Source organism: Globicephala melas, chromosome 10 (assembly GCF_963455315.2).
Source record: "Globicephala melas chromosome 10, mGloMel1.2, whole genome shotgun sequence".
NCBI lineage: Eukaryota > Metazoa > Chordata > Mammalia > Artiodactyla > Delphinidae > Globicephala > Globicephala melas.
The window spans coordinates 89,023,090-89,028,844 of NC_083323.1; the positions used below are offsets into that span (position 1 = coordinate 89,023,090).

At 34.7% G+C, this 5,755-nt stretch overlaps 1 non-coding gene across 1 annotated transcript; it reads right to left on the reverse strand.

Annotated features, from left to right (window-relative positions):
- Window positions 1–4,503: 4,503 nt before the first annotated feature.
- TRNAR-UCU (transfer RNA arginine (anticodon UCU)) lies at window positions 4,504–4,576 on the reverse strand. The gene has a single exon. It is a non-coding gene; the product is annotated as a tRNA-Arg (tRNA).
- Between the last annotated feature and the right edge of the window lie 1,179 nt (window positions 4,577–5,755).

Sequence of the window (5,755 nt, forward strand, 5' to 3'; positions counted from 1 at the left end):
TTTCTGAAGTCACCTAGTTCCTATCATATTAAGATGATAATGTGGAGAAAATATTCCTTGCTTGGTCTATGCTTTTGTTTTTTAAATCAATTAAATGGATTTGCATATAAAATAATGTGTCTGTTATGTTTACAGCTGGCCATGGACTGTTGATCTACTCTCTGTAGCAGGGATTATGAAGACCTTATGATCATTTTGCTCTTGACTTGTGATCCCTTTATACTGTTAAGTGTGGAGGGTGGGGCAAAGGAGCATACACACATCGCTATCCTATACCATGTCAGATCTTTCAACCAACACCTAGAAGAAATGGCCTGCCGAAATAGCACTCTATTTAAATGCAGATTCTTTTCAGACAATCTCTTGGATGGCCGGCTACATATATATGCGTGTTTTTTTTTCTCACACATATACTCTCCAATTGCAGCTGTAATCTGCCTTTAAATACCACATTTTCCCTTTGAAAAAACAGTTTCACTTTTGAAAACTTAGGCTTAGTTCTTCAAAACAAAATTTATTAATCTCACTTGTGTTTTTAGTAGCAACAATGAAAAGAGACAATTTCTTAAATGGAAAATCACAAGTTACAGTGATTAATGACATTTTTGTTTATTTGTTTGCCTGTAGGCCAAGTATGAAACAGTGTTTCCCTAGACCCCTTGTTGGTAAAATTGCAGCAAAAACAGGTGCAAAAACATTACACATAATATAGTAGAAAAGGGCTTACTTCCAAGAAAGTCTATCCATATTAGTTTCTATATTTTGTACTTCACTAAAGGAGGAACGTGGATCAAATTTGTTCCAACACAGTTGGAAGCTCTGTTTTCTTTTTTGGTCTACATATTATTTAAAAAGTCAGTCAAGATAAATGTAAAAGACTTTTATGCTAGTTTCTGTTTTATAATTACTGTAAATTCTTATGGGTCTTTACTTTTTAATTCCTCTTTCAGGCTACTTTTATTCTTACTAGGAAGAAATATACAAATAACCAAACAAAGAATATTTATCAAATAGCAACTATCCTTTCCTTTATGTGCTACAGAAAACAATTTCTGTCCTTGAGAAGCTTCCATTCTGATCAGGAAAACTAAACTTCCAGCACAGGCTGCTCTCTTTCCTAACTAGATAGCAGCTCCAGGTCCATTAACATTCCACTTGCTTCAATTACGTTATTTATTTCTCTTTCCACCATCTCATCACTTAGATCCCAGATTTGTAATATTTATGCATCAAATGTTCTCATTAAAGTTATTGACTGAGATGTCCTCATAGGAGATAGAGCACAGTCAACTAGGTGCTCCCAGTCTACAGACACAGATAAAAGGAGGTAAAAGACAAGAAAAACATAGTGACTCATTTTTACTGAGGGAGGAATAAAGTGGAAAACTTCTTATGAAAAGAAAGCACATAATATGCAAGTACTCAAACAGGTATATTGAATAAATAAAAATTATTTTGTAAGCCAAAATAGGCTTATAAAGGAAAAGGGAACAACCATAATTTTTAAAATGTATGTATATTCTATTTGCTATTAGATATCCTGGGACCTTGAATGTTCTCCCACATTTTATAAAAATCATTCAAGTGCTCTAGAAAGTTATGTGAATTTCTCCTGGCATACTCTCAGGATTTGGATATTATTAAAGTATTTATTTCTATCAATTAAATGAATATATCTCCAGTGGAACCAGTACCTAGACTCAGGTTTGCAACCCCCTACTGTATACTGGTATTGTGAGAAAGGAATAGAGTTATATTAGCAGTAACTTTAATATGTGAAATTTTGTTATGATTTTTAAAGTCTTTTACCCTTAAGGCACTTGAGCAACATAAAAATTGCAGCACACCCATAATCCATCACCAGCTGTTTAAAATATAGTTCAGTCAAACATATACAAACCATCAACGCTCATTTCATTGTCAAAATTACCTCATAATCAAACTTTAGCTGATTGTCTTCCAGTCTCGGGAAACTCAACTCATTAGGGACATGATGGGGGTGGGGCATTTTAAATTCTCTAATGCAATGATTAATTGTCCAACAAAAATACCAGTGACACCCCTGCTGAAATCACTGCCTGTATCTAGCCCTTTCTCCACAGGCAAAAAAAAAAAAACATGGAATAGAAATATCCTACATCAGCCATTGTTGTCAACCCTAGCTCTGAGGGTAACACAGGGCATCCCCAGTTATCTGAAGTGAACTAATGACATTTTTTAGAACTTCTCAAAGTAGATTTTTAGGATCTTGTACTTAAAAAGAAAATGCTGTATTGCATATTCAGTGAAAAGATCTTGAGGTAAAACTAGGTAAAGTATTGAAACTTCCAGTTAAAGAGCCGATATTGGGTAGGCTATCTAAATCTAGTACTTAGGACAAAAACTAGGAAATTGTAAATCATCCATCACCGAGGAAAGATTGAATGGATGGGCTAAATGAGTGGATAGATATTTTGTTCAATGCAAACTGCTACAGAGAATGTCAAAAGGAATCAGATACTGTCCCATCTTTGTGTAGCTTTATATTGAATTGTGGGAAAACAAGTAATTATTTTACAAATGTTGGTGGAATGAATACCTTTAGACATACAGAAACCAATGCTACTGAAGATTTTTAATGAGAATTCTGAGAATCCCCTAGGTGGTAATGTGACAGGTTAAAGCTTTGTTTTATTATAGCTGGCACAAAGAAAATGGTTGGGTAAAAATTTAGATGAGTCATAGTTCTGACTTGTTGTTTAATTAGTTAGTTACTCAGTGTAAGGCTTTTTTGTAAATTTACAATAACATTTTCTATCCATGAATCAAAAAGATAGAAATAGCATTGACCAAAGCAGTAATGGAAATTTGATCACTACCTTTCTTTTTTTTTAAGATTTTAAATTGTATCGTTATTTATGGTTTATCTTGAGACTTTATTGAGGGATACTTTATTCACTCATTTATTTACTTATTATTTATTCATTCATTCATTCATACATCGATCCATCCATCCATCACTAAATAAGCTTCTGCTACCCAACTCCTATTGGCAAAACTCTATGCTAGACAATTTGAGAGAGGAAAAAAGATACATAAGTTAAAAGATCTATTCTCTGAGAGTTTACAACTTCCAGGTCCTCTTTGACTAAATAGATTATAAAACCCTCTGCAAAGATGCTGATTTGACAGCAAAGAAATTTGTGATGGTGTATGAAACTGGGTCATTGCTATTGCTTAACATTAACCTAGAAATGCCATTTAAATAGAGCATAATAAATCTTCAATTTACCATGTCCCTTCTTGTCCTAAGTGCCCCTATGAGACCACAAATTAGACCAAGATAGCCTGATCATTTCTCTATTCACCAAAAAGAGTGGAGACACTAAGTTTACATTGCCTCGGAAAAATGTTCATAAATCACTGTTTTTATGCTGATCCTAGGTTTCAAATAGGCATTCCAATCTAAAGTAATGACAAAAAGGTAGCACTTCAATATTGGAATGATTGACACTTTTATGGTGTCTTTTTCAGGCACATTCAGTAAAATACTTTTCTATGTGTCATACTTTTCTACTATTATTCTGTCAGTCATCAGTTGGATACAGAACTTAAAATGTGATAGTCATAAGTGTCTCTGCCCTCACCTTTCTCCTTTTCTGTACTTATTCATGCATATATGTATCTATACATACAACATAAGTACATATTTGGGTAGATAGATGATAGATAGATAGATAACGTATCATTCAATTTAGCATATTTACTTGTTTTAAGCCTATTTATTATATTATTGGAAGAAGGAAGGAAGGGAGGGAGGGAGGGAATATATCTTTATCCTGTTCAGATATGAATCCCAACATTGTGTAACTTTATTTCAGGTAACTTTACTCCTAAGAAAAGATGTCCGTGGTCCCTTTTTAATGTTCTTAAACCCTGATACAAGTTTTCAGGGTCAAATGTTCTAAACTGTGAATGACTTAGGTCTTTGCATTTTCTTCCTTCTTCCTGTGTCTGTCTCTGGATAATGTCATAGATCAGCACATGAATCAAAAGATTTTTAAAAAGCATTAGAGATGAAATTAAAACTTCTAAAACTATTTTGTGCATAACTCTGGCAGGAGTTTGGTGAGTGAAAATGTTTAATGATGACTGACTTGTTTCTTTTGGGTTTGCTTAATTTTAACATTGACAGCCCAAAACAAACACACCAAAACTGGCTTCTCTTCAAACAATGATCCATCTTCATTCTCTCTTTTATAAAATCAGATTTCCTGAAAAACTATCTCCACCCACTGACCCTCTCACTGATTCTCTGACATTCTTTTTACACCTCTAACATTCTATTGAAATTCCTTTCTCAACAGCCAAATTCCTTTCTCAACAGGCTCTTCTTTGTCAAATCCAATAGCCTCTGGTAAGTTCTTGCCTTTTTTTACTCTCTGCTGCATTTTCCGTTCTAGACCATCTTCTTTTTTTTTTAATTTCTTTTTTTTTTTTTTTTTTGGCTGCACAGGCTCTTAATTCCCCAACCAGGGATCGAACCTGTGCCCCCTGCAGTAGAAGTGCAGAGTCTTAACCACTGGACTTCCAGGGAAGTCCCTAGACCATCTTCTTCTAGGAATGCTCTTCCCTTGTGGTCTTGGAAAAAATGCCATGGCTCTCTACTCTTCTAACCTCTCTGAGTGCTTAGCATTCTTCTGCCAAGCTGACTGGTCAGTCAGCAGGCTTTTCTCACACATACAGAACTTCCAAGTAGCTTTCAGTGTCTTAATCTTTAATATGATGAATGGCCATGGGTAATAGGAAATATGAGGAAAACCTCAATCATGAAAAAGAGAGCTTAAAAAAATTTAAAAAGAAAAAAGCAAGTTGGATAATATTGAGATTTTTTTTCAATGTACAGGAAAAATAAAAGGAACAACAAAAATTACTGTAAAGTTGTTTGTTTAGTGATTTTTGCAAACTAAGTCTTTTATGTCTGTATCCTTTGCCATGTGTGGTCACTGAAGTCTTTGCTTAGTCACATAGTGGTCAGCTACTGATTAGATGAAGGTTTCCTAAAATGCCTGGGACCAGTAAGTACCCCAGTCTTTGTGGAGGTGTCCATGTTGGGGCACACTATCCACACTCAGCCATGAGGTTTACAGCTCTGCCTTAGCCTTCACTTCCTTCTTATGCAGAACCTCAAGATTATTCAGAGGTGAAATCATATAGCCCTGATTATTTCTTGAACACACACACAGTCCTGGGCATGCACACAGAATATGCACATATATATGCTTTGTCTTCTAGATTCCCAGAAGTATGTTTGACGTTTTCAAAGTCCCTGCAAACATCTCATTCTCCAGATTTTTTTTTTTCCTTTGTGAGCTTTTGCTTAGCCTCTTGTTTGCCCAAACTTAGGAAGTCACAGTGTTCAACAGTTACCTCAATGTATTACTTTTTCAGTGATATTTGACTTTTTAAATGTATCACTCTGATAAAAATAACTAAGTAAACAAACATTTAGAAAAGAAATTAAAAAATAAAACACATCATAACTTTTTCATGTTTCGTTAGGAACCACTCTTTGCCTGGTTAATTTCTCTCATCCTACTACAAGTCTCAGTGCAGAGGCCATTTCCTCAAGGAAGCCTACTTTGAGCTTCCAGATCAACTTCAGACAATACTTTATGCTACCGTAGATCTGAGAATTTATTTGATGGACCTTATCATAGTGTATGTATCTGAATATTTGTATAATTCTTTGCCTACTGCTGTCTGCCCAGCTAGG